Source organism: Polypterus senegalus, chromosome 5 (genome assembly GCF_016835505.1).
Source record: "Polypterus senegalus isolate Bchr_013 chromosome 5, ASM1683550v1, whole genome shotgun sequence".
In the NCBI taxonomy this organism is placed as follows: domain Eukaryota; kingdom Metazoa; phylum Chordata; class Cladistia; order Polypteriformes; family Polypteridae; genus Polypterus; species Polypterus senegalus.
Window position 1 is genome coordinate 194,994,869 of NC_053158.1, and position 19,522 is coordinate 195,014,390.

Consider the following 19,522-nt stretch of genomic DNA (forward strand, 5'->3'; position numbering starts at 1 on the left):
AAACTTTCTTACTTTCACCTCCGTAACATATCCCGTGTTCTCTCTTTCCTTTTCTAATGCTGAGAAACTTGTCCATGCTTTTATCACATCCCGTATCGATTATTGTAACTCGCTGTTGGCAGATGCACCTTCAAATCTTATATCACAGCTCCAGCTTATTCAAAACTCGGCTGCAAGAGTCCTTACACGAACCAGCAGCAGTGAGCACATCACACCCATCCTACTCCATCTTCACTGGCTCCCTGTGTCTTACAGAATCGAATATAAAATCCTACTAATGACCTACAAAGCCTTAAATAACCTCGTGTCAAACTACATCAGTGACCTTCTCCATCACTATGTGCCTGCTGTATAGCGAGTGCCCAGACTCTGGAATGAGTACCACCCCCAGCCACTCCCCACACTATCTATCTATCTATCTATCTATCTATCTATCTATCTATCTATCTATCTACGTGCATTTTTAATCTGCTGCTTACAGTGTTGCAATCTATCAAATATACAAGAAATATACAAAGCTTACACAGACTGATACTGTCCAAGTTCAACTGACTGCAAATCTGAATAAAGCTTTTACGGATATCAAAATAATTACTGTTAACATACAACTACATCAGAATCATTATATATTATATTATATTATATTATATTATATAAAAAAATAAAAGACACTTTGATGTCCCACAAGAACAGGACATCTAACTTCTCAGTTTTTTGAATGCTTTTGGCAGACACACTTCATGTGCTCTTAAAAATTTTATACATTTTTAGATGGCACGTCAACGACTAAGCGAAGATAAAACAGCAGCACGTCAAAAAGAGACCCAACAGTGTTGGACAGAAAACAAGGCAAAAAAAATGCAAAAAAGAACATATCCAAATCGACAATAATCTGTTTGCATTTGCATCATTCAATGCTCAAAACGTAGATTTACACAATAATCGACCATACTCTATGAGAATCTGTGGTCCCGCAACAATTAAAGCTATGACAAGTTCAATTTTGAAGAAACCACAATTCGTTCAGGTGTGTATTTATGATCAAGGAGAAGCGATGCAACATAGAATTCGAAAGAGTATGTAACAATTCGCATGAAAATAACAATCTCTTTAAATTGTATATCCGGTTAACCAAACTTGGTGGTGGGCGAGCGAAGCAAGCAGGGGGAGAAGCCCCAAAATTATATTATAATATATTATCAGTCAGTCATTCTCCAACCCGGTATATCCTAACACAGGGTCACAGGGGTCTGCTGGAGCCCATCCCAGCCAGCATAGGGTGCAAGGCAGGAACAAATCCCGGGCAGGGCGCCAACCCACCACAGGACACACACACACACTAAGCATACACACTAGGGACAATTTAGGATTGCCAGTTCACCTAACCTGCATTTCTTTGGACTGTGGGAGGAAACCGGAGCACCCGGACAAAACCTATGCAGACACAGGGAGAACATGCAAACTCCACGCAGGGAGGACCTGGGACGTCTCGTCACAGTGAGGCAGCAGCGCTACCACTGCGCCACCATGCTGCCATTATATTATATTATATTATATTATATTATATTATATTATATTATATTATATTATATTATATTATATTATATTATATATGCATCCGTCCCTTTCCATGTGATAAAGTAGCCGGTCAGTGTCCTCATCACATTTGCACCATCGCTTGTGTGCATTTCAGACAAAGACTGGGCAAGAAGTAAACTAGTAACTGTTTGCCAACTAGCCTTGAGTTTTCATGCCCAAGAGTGTCAAAGTGGACCACCATCCAAAAAAACTTCCAGCAGATAACAGTTCAGTAGTCTGAAAAATGCCATTGATGAAAGAGGTCAGAAAGGCTAAGATGCTAACATTGTGCAGGGTGACAGATGAAGTCCAGTCAGGTATCTAACATCCCATTACAACAGTAGTGATAAAATAAACAGAAGAGACTGTGCAGCCATGTCATGGATGTGGCATGATAGCTAACAACCCAATGGATCTCCAAGACTTTCATTAAAAAAGCTAAAGAGCCACCAGACAGCAACAGACTGCACAAAACAACTCCGGCTCTGAGGAATCCCACTTTCTGACTGTGTTATGTTTGTATAATATCTATATATATAATTCACTAAGGCAAGACAACCATGGAAAGCACGCCGGAAGGGGCGTGGATTCACTAAGCCGCCGACAAGTGAGACACCTATGGCGCACGCAGGAAGGAGCCACGCCCACCAACTCCAAGACCATTGGATACGACGGCAACTCACACAGCCACGGCCACCAACTCGGACGCGACGACACAGAAAAACCGGCGTCATTTATATTCGTCTGTCGTAGAGGTCACATGCAGCTCCGACCCACGCTGACTGTTAATAGAGGCATGTTTCTCACGGAGGTGATTCGCCATATGCGGCGTTTAAAATTGTTTGCGAGGGGTATCCCATGGGATCCTTAAAACGTTTCTTTACAACTGAGGTTAAAACACAATGAAGTGAGCAGTCTTTAAAAACGAAGTTTCGTTACGACGCATGACGACTAAGTGCACCATAGCAAACTGTTTTACACGCTACATACAGCAATTCGATCCGCACAAACATGCGGCTTCTTAGATGCTCCTGCACTTTGTACACACACCCCTCCCACCGTGGTCGGGTGTCTTGGTGGATTATATATTGAAAGGCAGCCAAAACCGCACAGAGCAATGAAAAGTCCTTGTGAGTCACAGGTGCATCTGGACTGTACAAAGACGACAACGACTCGAGTGACGAGTTGGAGGTGGGCACATGAGCAGGCAGTGTATACTGAACGAGAAATCAGCAGACTAGCATGATGGAGGGAGCGGAGTGGATGTTCTTCTCCTCTCCTCCCGCTCCACCCTGAGCCGCACGGACGACATTGTGTGTTGGTTCGCTCCGCATTGGTTAAAACCCAATGAAGGAAGCAGTCTTTAAAAACCAATAAGCCCTGTGCCTCTGTTTCATTACCGCCTCACCTGCTTCACCAATGCAGGCCCCGCAATAGCATCCGCGGCGCATTCCCATGACCCGCCGGGCAGCCAACCGGGTAACCAAAGTCTTTGGGTTCAGGGGGGAGTATGGTTACAAAGCTGAAACTTAAAGGAATTGACAGAAGGGCACCACCAGGTGTGGAGCCTTTCGCTTCATTTGACTCAACACAGTAAACCTCACCCGGCCCGGACACGATTGACAGATTGATTGCTCTTTCTCGATTCTGTGGGTGGTGGTGCATGGCAGTTCTTAGTTGGTGGAGCGATTTGGCTGGTTATTTCCGAAAACGAACGAGACTCCCGCCTGCTAAATAGTTACACGACCCAACAGCGATCGGCGTCCAAATTCTTAGAGGGACAAGTGGCTTTTAGCCACGTGATATTGAGCATTAACAGGTCTGTGATGCACTTGTATGTCCGGTACTGCACGCTCGCTACACTGAAGGATCAACGTGTGTCTACCCGGCGTGGATAAGCCGTTGAACCCCATTCGTGATGGAGACCGTGGCTTCCAATTGTTCCCCACAGAACGAGAAATTCCCAGTACGTGCGGGTCATACGCTCACACTGATCACGTCCCTGCCCTTTGTAAAGAGCCTATGGTCGGGTGACTTGGTGGATTATATATAAAAAAAAACAGCCGGAACCGCAAAGAACAATGAAAAATTAACGTGGAAACCGACTGAGGCGGTGTTTGGAAAATTAACAGTCAACGTGACTCACGGGTGCGTGTGGACTGTACACAGACGAAAGCGACTCAGGTAGGGAGTTGGGAGCGGGCACATAAGCGGGCAGTGCGTACTGAACGAGCGCCGTTCAACCCCGTCCTTCACTTTGGAAGGAGAAAGCGCGACGGCGCTCCTCCGGTTTTCAGTCACGGACAATTGTATGTTGGTTCAGAAGTGCATTGTTGCAATGTTACTTTTGTTGGTGGTTTATTAAATTACGAATTTTTCAAATGTTTATTTTTTCCTCTGTGCTTAAAAATCATTTAAAAAGTGGCCTGATTATGCGGCGTATGCTACGCCGCGGGTTGGCTAGTAATAAATAATGACTTTGATGTGGTCAAATGTTAAGAGTATAATAACTGTAAAGGTTTTTTTCAGATTTGTAATCACTTGAATTTGGATGGTATCAGTCTGTCTGTTTAGGTTTCCATAATGTTATTTAACATAAAAAATATGTTTTTAAATTTGAAGAGAGACACACATTAGGTGTAAGCTTTGTATATTAATTGTATATTTGATAGATTGCATCACTGTAAGCAACAACATTAAAAGTACAAATGCATAACAATCATCCAAATTTTTAATGAATTTTAAAACAGATAACTAGTTTTCCATTAAATTTAACTACAGTGAATTTTCATAAATGTTTCATTAAATCTTTGTTTTTGTTTTAGTTACTTTATCACTGCCTATTACATGTAAATGCACAATGGGGGATCCAGGTGAAAATATTGCCATAGTGGGAATTGGATGCAACTTCCCAGGAGGTAAGATTTTAATATTATTACAGTACTTTATATAAAGACACTTCTAGAATTGGATGCATGGGTGATTGGATTATTACTCTTAGTTTGTATTTCAATAATCTGATGATAAGATAATAAGGCTGAGTAAACTCTTGCCACCGTATTTTGCAGCACGTCCTTCACTGTCTTGGTGTTTTGTGCACACATTTCACTTGAAACTTTTTATATCAATTTGTAAATTTTTTTCCACTGGGGTTGTGTTATCAAAAATTCTAGGCATTGAGAAATGAGCAGGAAGCCTACTAATATTTTTTTCAGAAACTTATCAGTAGATATCAAACTCCATTACTTGGAAAAAAAAATATTAAAGATAAATTGATGATTCAGACATCTGTAATGCTCTTATCAAGCAGAGGAGCAGTTAACAATTGGGGAAAAGAAAAATTTTAAAGAGAAATCAAATGTGAATCTTTGAAAGGGCAATTGAAGAAATATTTCAATACATTTATTTATTTTTGGAAAACATTCATATTTATGGCAAATAAGTGATTCTTACATTTGAAATTAAGGATTAGATTAGATATTAATTTTTTTAATCCCATTTGGATATTCAGATGTACGGAACAACTGAACCATTAAAAAGAAGGATACGGTAATGGGGCTACATCATTCAGTGATTCGGAATTGATCCATAAATTGATGAATCAATTAATGAATATACTGAATCAGTTAGTTATGTATTTATTTATATTTTCCAGTACAGAAAAAAGTGGAGTATGTTTTCTATTGCAAACACAGGACCCTCCATAATGTATGGGACAAGGACACATTTTGTGCTTGTTTTCCCCCTTTGCGCCACATTTAAAAACTAGAAATCAAATAATTCAGACTTGATTAAAGTGCACATTGCAGACTTTCATTTAAGAGGATTTGCAGACATTTTGGAGGACGCTGTGATTCTTCCAAAATACCACCAAGTCAAGTTTTGAAGGTCCCTGAAGTCTTACTGCCCACCACACTACCTGGTCATTTATTCCATGTGTCTGTGGTTCTCTTTGTAAAGAAAAACTTCCTAATCATTATTCTCCAACATCTTAACACAGGGTCACGGGGTCTTCATGAGCCAATCCCAGCCAGCACAGGGCACAAGGCAGGAACAAATCCCAGGCAGGGTGCCAGCTCACTGCAGGGCACACACACACCCACACTCCAATTACACACATGGGAGAATGCACCTAACCTGCATGTCTTTGGGCAGAAACCAGAGCACTCGGAGGAAACCCACGCAGACACGGGAGAACATGCAAACTCCACACAGGGAGGACCCGGGAAGTGAACCCTGGTTTCCGTACTGCGAGGCAGCAGTGCTACCACTGTGCCACCATGCCGCCCTAAGACTTCCTAATGTTTGTGCAAATTTTACCCTTAACAAGTTTCCAACTGTGTCCCCGTGTTCTTGATGAACTCATTTTTAACTTGCAGTCTTGATCCACTGAATTAATTCCTTTCATAATTTTAAACACTTCAATCAATTCACATCTTAATCTCTTTTTGCTTAAACTGTAAAGACTCAGCTCTTTTAATCTTTCCTCATAACTCATCCCCTGTAGCCCTGGACTCAGCCTAGTTGCTCTTCTCTGGACTTTCTCTAGTGATGTTATGTCCTTTTTCATGGCCCGGAGACCAAAACTGCAAACAGGACTCCAGATGAGGTGTGCTGTGCTTGGGATGTGAATTAGTGTTTCTGAGTGTGAGGTGATGGCCCTGTTCAGGACAAGAGTGGTTTGTTCCCTGCAGGTAAGGGGTGACCAGCTGCTCTAAGTGGTGGAGTTCAAGTATTTCTGGGTACTATTCACGAGTGACAATAGAGCTGTTTGTGAGACTGACCAATGAGTTCCTTGGCCAGAGTTCCTTCTCTGTTCAAATCCATGGTTTATGTCCTTCTTGGTTTTTGTCGAGCTATTGATTTAGGTTGATATCACTTTTAGTAATTATCTGTTATATTAATAATAATAATAATAATAATACATTTTATTTATTTGTAGGTGCCTTTCTAAACACTCAAGGACACAGAACAATAAATAAAACACATTATAAACAAAACCAAAATACAAAAATTAAAATCAGACAGAGCAATTGTAATCAAAGAGAAAAAGCAGCCTTAAACAAATGAGTTTTAAGTTTAGATTTGAAAAGTGAAAATGATTCAACATTTCTAAGAGCTGGGGAGTAGAGCAACTGAATGTTCTACTCCCCATGGTGGTAAGACGGACGAAGGGGACAGTCAAGTGGATGGAAGAAGAGGATCTGAGGGTATGGGAGGGAATGACAACATGGAGGAGGTCAGACTGATATGGGGCAAGGTTGTGGATTGTCTCTGCCTGTGTTATGTCCCACGTGTTTTGAGCTGGGGCCTCCTGCCAATCACAGCCAGGAGCTGCCTTTCACTCTATAAATCTGGAGGGTCTCCCACAGTTCTTTGACAATACACTCTGGAGTTGGTGAGTCCTTGAGTTTTTGTTTTTACTGTGCATTGTGCTTTATGGGATTTTTGGACTTCTTGCTTTGTTTCCTTGGCTTTGTATCTGGATTCTGTATTGGGACCGTGTTTGCTTTGAGTTGCCTTTATGCCTTTTGCACTCTTTTGGAGCTTTTCAGTAATACAGAACATGTTATTGTGAAAAATCTAGTAAAGATTCTGTGTTTGCCCCTATATTTTACCAGAGTTTGATAGGAAATCCCCCTCTAGTGAGCATTTTCAGGAGTGCATTTTGGGACTATTGTGTTTTGGAATTCCTAGTTCATGAAAATGGGGATGTCAGTTAGTCTCTATTTCCCATCATCACCCTCGGTCACATGGTCTGAATAGTGACTTGAAAAATAAAATTGAGTGCCCAAGTAGCTGATAGTTGGGGCTTAGATTGCTTATAAGCAGAGTCCAAAAGGTAAGCTATGTCCTGCTTAGATGTTGATCCAAAACACTAAAAGAATTTTAATCTGCTTAGGGTTTTACTATTAACTCTTTGCCACTGAATCAATTTGGCTGAGAGTGGGTCTTATCATTTACCTTGGCTGCAATTGTATTAATGGGTGAAAGAAAAGCGTTCCATTATAATAAATTGTTTTTCCATGGTGTTCAAAATAAAGGGAAATATGTGTGTGTGTGAAAATTGAATTGATCACCTCGACTTGCTTGATACAGGCACTGTGTTATTCAAGCAGTTCACACCATAGTATATGCTTCACCATACCCAGCAAACAAATTGCCTTAGGGTCATTTTAGGCCCGGTGTGGGCAAACATATTGGCCTTATGTGGGCAGCCAACAATGGCCCAATTGGGATTTGCACTTGGAGTCAACTTTGGCCCCACACCACTGGTCCAGTTTGGGCAAACAGACAGAGAACATCATATTTGGTGTGCAGACGTGTGCTGCTACAGGCACAAGATTTTTTAATACCTCCACTCATCATTGCCGATCTTCAACTAATAGATACACTGGTACAGTAATAATTTCTTTCTATCATTCATATTCTTATTATTATTCTGTTGTGTATACACCGGTCAGCCACAACATGACAACCACTGACAGGTGAAGTAAGCGACATTTGATTATCTCATTATGTTGGCACCTGTCAAAAATGGGTTAATTTAGGTAGAAAGTGAACAATCAGATCTTGAAGATGGTGTGTCAAATTAGGAAAAATGGAAAGCGTTAAAAATTACAGTGACTTTGACTAGGAACAGATTGGGATGGCTAGACAACTAGGTCAGCGTATCTCAAAAATGGTAGGTCTGGTACAATGTTCCCAGTATGCAGTGGTTTGAACCTATGAAAAGTGGTTAAAGGAAGTTCTGCTTAATATATGTTAATGTATGCGATGCAACCTTTAAATTGGGATTACAAATGCAATGCATTGTACTACCACTAATGTTCATAATGAACCATCTGTTGAAAAGACAAATGCAATGCATATGTTTCTATTATATAACATTTGGTAATGGATTCGTAAAAGCAGTGTTAATGTTTATGATGCACCATGTGTTGGAATGACACATGCAATGCATATGTCTCTGTTATATGCCATTCGGTATGGGATATGCAAATACAGTGTTAATGCTTGTGATATGCCGTCAGTTGGAATGACAAATCCCAATTTATTGGGACAACTTATTAATTAATTAGCTAAACTAACAGACTTGATGGACTGAATGGTCAGTGGGACAGGATAAAAGTTCAGCTGCGGGCTCTTTTAATTATCCAATCTGTGAATAAAAAAGAAAAGCGCTCTTTGCTGTTTAGCATCTCGTGAGTTTCATTTAGTTTGACATCTTTGCCTGTTTTCTTGACTTTAATTCTTGTCTATACTTAGGAATTGGTAGCTAATTATATTTTTATTTGTTTAGGCTTAATTTTATTTAAATGCTCCTCTCACTTAGTTCAGTAAAAAAATCACCTGTCCATTCCTCAGCAGGAGAGCAGCTTGCTAGTTTCAGTTGAAGGATGGTGCAAGTCCATCTGAAGTGAGTGTCTTCTGGCCTGGTCTGTTTTGTCGGTCTTTTGAGGGACTCACTTCTCTTTCTGTGTTTTTGACTCCATATCACACATAGATGGACCCCCTCAGCGTCCAGGGCTGTATATTATTTTCATATAAGTAGTGTTCTAATTAATTATTAGAATTTCTGTATTATACAAAGGATAGAAGTTAAGCAGATTGGTTCATAATATTAACTATTGGTTTACAATTGTGTATCCTATCCTGTTGATTGAGGTCACATTGACAATACTATGATTGACAACTGTTATATAGTTTTTTTGTGTAAATTCCTGTGCAGTTCTTATCAATCTATAGATGGATTATAAAGGTTAGACATTTGAAGAATTTACATTTGGGACTTAATTTTGTCTAGCAACTGTTTTGAAATAGTTCATTTTCTTCTTCTTCTTTCAGATGCTCCCGTTAGGGGTCGCCAGAGCGGATCGTCTTTTTCCATATCTTCCTGTCCTCATCATCTTGTTCTGTCACACCCATCACCTGCATGTCCTCTCTCACCACATCCACAAACCTTCTCTTAGGCCTTCCTCTTTTCCTCTTTCCTGGCAGCTCTATCCTTAGCATCCTTCTTCTAGTATACCCAGAATCTCTCCTCTGCACATGTTCAAACCAACGCAATCTCACCTCTCTGACTTTGTCTCCCAACCGTCCAACCTTAGCAGACCTTCTAATGTCCTGATTTCTAATCCTATCCATCCTTGTTACACCCAAAGCAAATCTTAGCATCTTTAACTCTGCCACCTCAAGCTCTGTCTCCTGCTTTCTGGTCAGTGCCACCTTCTCCAGCCCATATAACATAAGTAGTAAAGGTGTGACACTATTATACATCATAAGATTTTGACAGGTGTATGTCCCGCCCCCCTGGCATTTCCGGTACCCACCTTCTGCCAACTTGGTTAATGGGGCGGGCGTTTTCCCTGCTCTCTGGAGGTCTCTGCCCCGTTGTCGTGTGTGCGATGTTTGACCAGCATCGGACCTTTTGCCAGTTTTGTGTAAGGAAAAATGGGTCGGCCAATCTTGGCCTTGGTCCTAAAAACGGGGTGATTGGTTTTGTAAGCTGGGATGGAACTTTGGGGACCTGGAAGGTGTCAAAAAAAAAGGTAAGTCAGCAATGGAGCGGTGCAGACATCCTGCTTCTATCTGTGTACAGAGCCGTTGTGTGTACAGAGTGTACAGAGAGCATGAGTGACAGACCCAGCGAGAGGATGTACAAGAAAACTTTAGAGAGAATCTATTACACACCCAAGGAGCCTGGCAGTGCATCTCAAACACACCCAGGACATGCCGTTACCTTGCCCACCGTGTAAAACCATGCCCTTTATTAAGCAAGGCATATAGTAGATGATACCAAGGTGTTTTAAAACAATAGCTTTCAGAGTGGGAGTACAAGAAAGTTTTAGAGAGAATCTATGACACGGGCAAGGAACCTGGCAGTACAGCCCAAAACACACCATTGGCATCCCGTTACCTCGCCCACCTTGTAAAACCATGCCCTTTATAAAGTAAATCATAATGCAGTGGATACCAAAGTGTGTTAAAACAACAAGTTTTATTGAATGATTCAGAAAAGATGCCAAAATTGTCTTAAAAACAACAGGTTTTATTGAAGCAAAATTCCAAACATAGCAAAATAAGATCTGGTATTCAGTTTGAGTTACAAATTGTTTGCTATATATTAAAATTGTTAATAAACAGCAGTAAAATATTCACACAAGCTTATTTGTATACATATTAGCAATTCACTTGAAAAGAAACCAAAACTCAAGAAATGTATACATGTATGAGTACACAAATTAAAATGCAAACCAGGTTCAAACCCATCAGTGAGACTGTAATACACGTAAAATAAAATGTTTAAGCCAGCACATACTTTATGTATTTGTATTTCACTAAATTATGCAAGCCTATTTTCTCTGTTTGGAACAGAGCCGACCACAAAAAGCTGGTCTTCACAGGCTGAATCAGTTGTGTGTATGCCTCAATGGGTATCTCACCCTGCTCAAATTCAGCTATAATATCATCCACATCATTCTCGATAGCTTTACAAAAACAAGGGAGATTATACCTTTTTAACAAAGCACACACACAGGACACAAGTCTATCTCTTCTAGCCCTTTTAAGCATAAATAAGCTATGTTTATATGCAATAAATGATTTAGAGAACCAAATATTACAAATGTGTCCATTTGGTATCCATTTGTTCTCTTGACATTCAGCACATTTTTCCCTTAAATGTTCAACAGAGCTAAACACATAAGCCCAGACGACTGAGCTACCAATTATGGTCATAATGAATCTTTTTCTAGCAGATATAATATAAGGAGAAAACCATCTATAGGAATGTATTACGTGTCACGCTGGGCAGGGACCTGGTTTTCCTTGCTCTAGTTGCTGAGCCTTGGTTCCTCTGACAACAAAAACAAAACAAAATACAACAGTTAGTCGACAGAAAATATAACACAAAAAGGTCTTGTTTAGCATGGATAATGCATTTTGTTTAGGTTTCTGTAAATTGATGTTGGCTTTAAAGAATAACTGTAACGGTGATTAGAGACAAGTTCAAAAGCTGCTGTACGAATCTTGGGTTTTGTTGCACGGTGCATCTTTTGTATAAGCTGAAAGTGTTTACTACAGCTACAAACCACTTCAGACAGTTGAGAATATGATTTTTTGTCAGTTTCACAATTCTTAATCCACACAAGGGTTTAACCATAGAAAACACCATTTGTATTAATCTTTTAATACTGATCTGTTGATAGATGCTGGAAACACAAGGGTGCATTTCCTCAGAATCAGATTCTAGTAAAAGACAGGTGTGCCCATCCTGAGATTCGTCACCCAAACGGCATGCTAAACATGTTGTATTTTGTTATAGCTTATAGCTTATTTAGCTTATATAGCTTATTTATGCTCAAAAGGGCTAGAAGAGATAGACTTGTGTCCTGTGTGTGTGCTTTTTAAAAAATGTATAATCTCCCTTGTTTTTGTAAAGCTATCAAGAATGATGTGGATGATATTATAGCTGAATTTGAGCAGGGAGAGATACCCATTGATGCATACACACAACTGATTCAGCCTGTGAAGACCAGCTTTATGTGGTCGGCTCAGTAATCTGTCACAGATCACTCCTGACACTCTTCTGCCTTCACTCTCTTCTTCACCTCTCTTCCACAATCCCCATTACTCTGTACTGTTGATCCCAAGTATTTAAACTCATCCACCTTTGTCAACTCTACTCCCTGCATCGTCACCATTCCACTGACCTCCCTCTCATTTACACACATGTATTCTGTCTTGTTCCTACTGACCTTCATTCCTCTCCTCTCTAGAGCACATCTTCACCTCTTCAGGATCTCATCAACCTGCTCCCTACTCTCGCTACAGATCACAATGTCATCAGCAAACATCATAGTCCAGGGGTCTCCTGTCTAATCTCGTCTGTCAACTTGTCCATCACCATTGCAAATAAGAAAGGGCTCAGAGCCGATCCCTGATGTAATCCCACCTCCACCTTGAATGCATCCTTCACTCCTACTGCAGACCTCACCACTGTCACACTTCCCTTGTACATATCCTGTAGAACTCTTACATACTTCTCTGCCACTCCTGACTTCCTCATACAATACCATAACTCCTCTCGAGGCACCCTGTCATTTGCTTTCTCCAGGTCCACAAAGACGCAATGCAACTCCTTCTGGCCTTCTCTAAACTTCTCCATCAACATCCTCAGAGCAAACATTACATCTGTGGTGCTCTTTCTTGGCATGAAACCACATTGCTGATCACTAATCATCACCTCACTTCTTAACCGAGCTTCCACTACTCTTTCCCATAACTTCATGCTGTGGCTCATCAATTTTATTCCCCTGTAGTTACCACAGTCCTGCACATCCCCCTTATTCTTAAATATCGTCACCAGTACATTTCTTCTCCACTCCTCAGGCATCCTCTCACTTTCCAAGAATCCATTAAACAATCTGGTTAAAAACTCCACTGCCATCTCTCCTAAACACCTCCATGCTTCCATAGGTATGTCATCTGGACCAAGGGCCTTTCCATTTTTCATCCTCTTCATAGCTGTCCTTACTTCCTCCTTGCTAATCCATTGCACTTCCTGATTCACTATCTCCACATCATCCAACCTCTTCTCTCTCTCGTTCTCTTCATTCATCAGCCTCTCAAAGTACTCTTTCCATCTGCTCAACACACTCTCCTCGCTTGTGAGTACGTTTCCATCTTTATCCTTTATCACCCTAACCTGCTGCACATCTTTCCCAGCTCGGTCCCTCTGTCTGGCCAGTCTGCACAGGTCCTTTTCTCCCTCCTTAGTGTCTAACCTCTCATATAACTCATCATATGCCTTTTCTTTAGTCTTCGCCACCTCTCTCTTCACCTTGCGCCTTTTCTCCTTGTACTCTTGTCTACTTTCAGCATCTCTCTGACTGTCCCACTTCTTCTTTGCCATCCTCTTCCTTTGTATACTCTCCTGTACTTCGCCATTCCACCAGCAGGTTTCCCTTTCCTCCTTCCTCTGTCCAGATGTCATGCCAAGCACCCTTCTTGCTGTCACCTTTACTACATCTGCTGTAGTTTCCCAACTGTCTGGTAACTCTTCACTGCCACCCAGTGCCTGTCTCACTTTCTCCCTAAACTCAACCTTGCAGTGTTCCAATTTCAACTTCCACCATTTGATCCTTGTCTCTGCCCTCACTCTTTTCCTCTTCTTGATCTCCAACGTCATCCTACAGGCCACCATCCTGTGCTGCCTAACTACACTTTCCCCTGCCACAACTTTGCAGTCTTCAATGTCCTTCAGATTGACTCTTCTGCATAGGATGTAATCTACCTGTGTGTATCTTCCTCCACTCTTGTACGTAACCCTATGTTACTCCCTCTTCTTAAAATATGTATTCACCACAACCATGTCCATCCTTTTGGCAAAATCCACTATCCTTTGACCTTCTTCACTCCTCTCCTTGACACCATACCTACCCATAACCTCCTTGTCTCCTCTGTTCCCTTCACCAACCTGTCCATTAAAATCCACTCCAATCACCACTTTCTGTCCCTTGGGTTTACTGTTCATCACTTCATCCGACTCACTCCAAAAATCTTCTTTCTCATCCTTTGCACACCCAACGTGCGGGGCATATGCACTAACAACATTCATCATCACGCCTTCAATTTCCAGCTTACTCCGTCTGACACTCTTTTCACCTCCAAAACACTCTTGACATACTGTTCCTTCAGAATAACCTGACCCCATTTCTCCTCCCATTCACACCATGATAGAACAATTTGAATCCACCTCCGATCCACCTGGCCTTTCTCCCCTTCCATTTAGTCTACAGTAATGGATATAATGAAGCAGTTCATTATCTAATCATGTGTTTATTGTGACATTTTCATTCCGATTTGAGGCTGTGATGCTAACTTTCTGCTGTTTCCACATCTTTTCAAGAATTCCCCACAATACACTTTGTTTGTGACATCAATTTTGTCAGCGATACAAAAGTCGCCCTACAAGTTTCTGGGCTATTCAATCTTGACAGATACATCTTTTTTCACTGCGTGGAAGATTTTTATTTTCTCCTTCTTGATTTTTCAGCTCAGTGCTAATGTTTTTGACATTTGTTTTTTCAATTGTGCTCTGGCTTTGCTGAATGATCTTGTTTAGTTATGGCTTTTGACTAATTCTGACTTTTGATTCTTCTAGCCATTTTCATTTTCTTTTTTACGACACTTATGAGTCAGTATAGACAATATTCCAGTCATCAGGAAATCTGAAGCAATTGACCAAATATGATTTATACAAGTTTTAAAAGGATGTTTTTCATTTGTTCTTGGCATGATTTTGGAGTTTCCTCCAAATAAAAATAGGTGTGAGGTCTCAAAAGGCTGCAATTCAAGTGATCTTTCAGGCAGAGCCTTATCTTAACCCAGTGAGGAACAAAATACTACCAGCTCACTTCAGATGGGGCAGGTCCAAAAATGGGGAGCTTGCTAAACTACTATAAATATCACCAAACTATAACAAAAGCATTACAACAGGACAGATGATCCCTCAGCTTGTAGTAAAAGGGTAAATTAGAATCTTTATAAATGAAAGCAGAATACAAACAAGGCTCAAAAGAGCAAAAACAGGCACATCATTGAAGGCCATGTGGAAAAGGGTGCACACCTTCAAATTCCTGGGAACCCACATATCAGAGAACCTTTCCAGGTTTGAGAACACCACAGCAATGGTGGTGAACTTACTGAAAGTGCTCAGGAAAAAAAAACTTGGATCAAATATTATTGGTAGTTTTTTATCATTCGACCATTGATAACATCCTGGCATACTCTATCACAGTATGGTACGCCAGATGCACGGCAAAAGACAGTGTCATAAACTTAGCACAAAAAAATCACAGCCTGCTGTCTGCCCACCTTGGAAGATACCACCAGAGCCACAAATACCATTAAGGATCCTTCACACCCTAGTATCCACCTATTTAAACTTTTACCCTCTGGTTGGCATTATAGATTGGCGTGGAAAGCATTAACCAAAAGATTCAGAAACAGTTTCTTTCCAGATGGTCATAAATACATTGAACAAAAATAAGCAAATTAAGGCAGGTTAAACAATTTTTGGTCAGTGCTGGGAAACAGACTCATTCAAGCTGCAGAAACCCTCGTGCAGCTGCTCCAATGAATTGGTATTATTTATTGCTGTGTTACTAAATTGTCCCTAGTGTGTGCTTGGTGTGTGTGTGTGTCGGTCCTGCGGTGGGCTGGCACCCTGCCCGGGGTTTGTTCCTGCCTTGTGCCCTGTGCTGATTGGGATTGGCTCCAGCAGACCCAAGTGACCCTATGTTGGGATATAGGGGGTGGGATAATGACTGACTGACTGTATTACTACTTGTTTCATTTTTGATCTCATTTCTTTTTAAGTATATAATTTACATATAATATACTGTTATGTATATACTGGGCAAAATGTGCGATACCCTTTAGTGTTATAACATTTTTTAAATTATTTTTATGTTGTATGTATTTTCGTGTGTATTATGTGTTTGTAGTTTTGGGGTTTTTTTCATAAAAGTAGTGCCATTTGCTTTTATTGTACCCCACTGGAGTTGTGCTTGTAACTTCATTGTAATTTTTTACAATGACAGTAAAAGCTTTCTGTTCTATTTTAAAAAGCCAATCCACAGCAATCAAGTCCTAAATGATAGCCAAAAATTGGAATCTTTAACACAAAGCAAGAAATACCAAATATATAGACACTTCAAAAAGAAGCAGGCACAAGTTCCGAGCCTTCTCAGCCAATTTAAGTAGCCTGGGGGAGAGCTAAGGAGTGGTGATGTCAGGGTAGCCCTGCCTCCAGGGAATTCACCTGCATTTAAAGTGATAGAACACAATTATAAAATCACATATTAAATCTGGTGGTGCAGTGCTAGTGCTGCTCCATCACAGTAAGGGGACCAGGGTTCACTCTCCAGGTCTTCCCTGCACGGAATTTGCATGTTATCTCTGGGTGCTCCAGTTTCCTCCCACAGTCCAAAGACATGCAGGTTAGGTGGAGTGACAACACTAAATTGGCCCTAGTATGTGCTTGGGGTTGTGTGGGTGAATGTGTGTGTGTTTGTCCTGTGATGAACTGGCACCCCTGTCCAGGAATTGTTAATGCCTTGTGCCCTATGCTAGCTGGGATTGGCTTTAGCACCCTCTGTGACCCTGTTCAGGACAAAGTGGGTTAGAACAGGCATGTCAAACTCACTACCATTGGTGGGCCGCTTCGACTGCCATATGTGCGTCAGCAGGCCGCACCGTAACAAATACTATTATACTACTATACAAAGTTATTGTAGCTTTCTTTCCAATACTGAAAACTTAAAAAAATGTAACACTTAAAGCTTAAAGAAAAGCTATTTATTTACATACAAGCTCCATACAACAGCATACAATTAGAGTCTTAAGTCTCTTAGCTAGGTCCTTATATTATTATATTATATTCATTATATTATATAGGAGTCTTACAGTCTGAGATCTATTTCTTTCATCCTGACCCTTGGCATCTCTAGTTAGTAACCAGTTCGTCAACATCAGGCTTGAAATCTTGTGCAGCTATAACTTTTATGAGGGATGAAAGGTGCTCGACAGTAAATCTTGAGCAATGTTGGGTTTTGGTAGCTTTCATTAACGAAAATAATTTCTCACAAAGGTAAGTGCTTCCGAACATAGACAGCACTTTCGATGCCAACTTACCGATCTGCACATACAAGGATGGCAGGTAAGCATACAAGCCTGGCACACCAACTTTGTTGTATTTTGCCGTCAGAATAGAATCTGACTGCAGTTCAATCAATTCCATTTGGATATTCTCAGGCGTATTCTCAAGATTGTAAGAGAACAGCGCAAAGTCCTGTTCATGTGAACTGATATTCTCATTACGGCAGAACGTTATATTACTACATATAGCTTACTGCTCCGACTCAAGCGACATTAGTAAATACAGCGTACTAATTAACAAGAAACACAATGTTTTCCAGCCACATTGCTTTCAGCTGTGTCGTTATTTTCCCTTTCTGTTTTATGTTCAATATATATTGGCGTGGCAGCCCCTAGGATTTGGCGTTCCTGTGCAGGTGCACAGTTTGCACATACCAAAGGCCGCCCCTGCTGTAACCTAGCACTTCAGTTGTGAGGTTGCGGCTTATTAACTCTGGTCAAGGCTCGTGGCTATACTAGCAGATGACGTTTCCGGTACCGTAATGCCATGGGAAAACACGCTTTCGTCAGAAGGCAGAAGTAAGAAAAGTCAATAAGGAACGCCAAAGATGCAGAATGATTCAATCACAAACGATAGTAATCATTTTGTACAAGTTCAGTGCTAACTAGGATCTGTCATGCGGGCCGCACAGATTTCTGTTGCTGGCCGCGTGTTTCACATGCCTGGGTTAGAAAATGAAATGAAATATTAAATAAACAAAAACAACATAGACATGAAAAATGATAGTTCAATATTGTTTTATTTTGGTAGAGTAATATATATATATTGCTCTACTTTCCCCTATTGTATTATTAATATGTAGCCTTAGAATGCCTAATCCCATTACTTACCACTGTTTATAAGGTACTAGCAAAATACCCGCGCTTCGCAGTGGAGAAGTAGTGTGTTAAAGAAGTTATGAAAAAGAAAAAGAAACATTTTAAAAACAACGTAACATGATTGTCAATGTAATTGTTTTGTCACTGTTATGAGTGTTTTTTTGTCATATATATACAGGTATATATACATATATATATATATATATATACAGATCTACATATATCTACATATCTACATATATATATCTACATATATATATATATATATATATATAAACTGCTCAAAAATTAAAGGAACACTTTGAAAACACATCAGATCTCAATGGGAAAAAGAAATCCTCCTGGATATCTATACTGATATAGACTGGGTAATGTGTTAGGAATGAAAGGATGCCACATCGTTTGATGGAAATGAAAATGATCAACCTACAGAGCCCTGAATTCAAAGACGCCCCAAAAATCAGAGTGAAAACATTATGTGGCAGGCTAGTCCATTTTGCCAAAATTTAATTGCAGCAACTCAAAATTGTATGCAGCACTTTGTATGGCCCCTGTGTTCTTGTATACATGCCTGACAACATCGGTGCATACTTCTAATGAGATGACAGATGGTGTTGTGGGGGATCTCCTCCCAGATCTGGACCAGGGCATCACTGAGCTCCTGGACAGTCTGAGGTGCAACCTGGTGGCATTGGATGGACCAAAACATAATGTCCCAGAGGTGTTCTATTGAAATTAGGTCAGGAAAGTGTGGTGGCCAGTCAGTGGTATCAATTCCTTCATCCTCCAGGAACTGCCTGCATACTCTCACCACATGAGGCCAGGAATTGTCGTGCACCAGGAGCCACTGTACCAGCATAGGGTCTGACAATGGGTCCAAGGATTTCATCCTGATACCTAATGGCAGCCAAGGTGCCTTTGTCAAGCCTGTAGCGGTCTGTGTGACCCTCCATGGATATGCCTCCCCAGACAATCATTAACCCACCACCAAACTGCTCATGCTGAATGATGTTACAGGCAGCATAATGTTCTCCATGGCTTCTCCAGACCCTTTCACTTCTGTCATGTGCTCAGGGTGAACCTGCTCTCATCTGTAAAAAGCACAGGGCACCAGTGGTGCATCTGCCAATTCTGGTATTCTATGGCGAATGCCAATCGAGCTGCATGCTGGGCAGTGAGCTCAGGGCCCATTAGAGGACATGGGGCCCTTGGGTCAACCCTCATGAAGTCTTTCTGGTTGTTTGGTCAGAGACATTCACACCAGTGGCCTGCTGGAGGTCATTTTGTAGGGCTCTGGCAGTGCTCATCCTGTTCCTCCTTGCCCAAAGGAGCAGATACTGGTCCTGCTGATGGGTTATGGACCTTCTATGGCCCTCTCCAGCTCTCCTAGTAATCTCCT

At 40.9% G+C, this 19,522-nt stretch overlaps 1 protein-coding gene across 3 annotated transcripts in view; it reads left to right on the forward strand.

The window, feature by feature from the left end:
- Positions 1 to 19,522, forward strand: part of LOC120530043 (putative protein TPRXL) — a 37,196-nt gene that overhangs the window by 6,205 nt on the left and 11,469 nt on the right. For 2 of the 3 annotated variants that reach the window (XM_039754201.1, XM_039754203.1), the window contains exon 2: positions 4,404 to 4,496. The exons of the other annotated variant lie outside the window; for it this stretch is intronic. The gene's annotated coding sequence lies outside the window, so the exon portion shown is untranslated. The remainder of the gene's footprint in view (positions 1 to 4,403; positions 4,497 to 19,522) is intronic. 3 annotated transcript variants of the gene reach the window in all.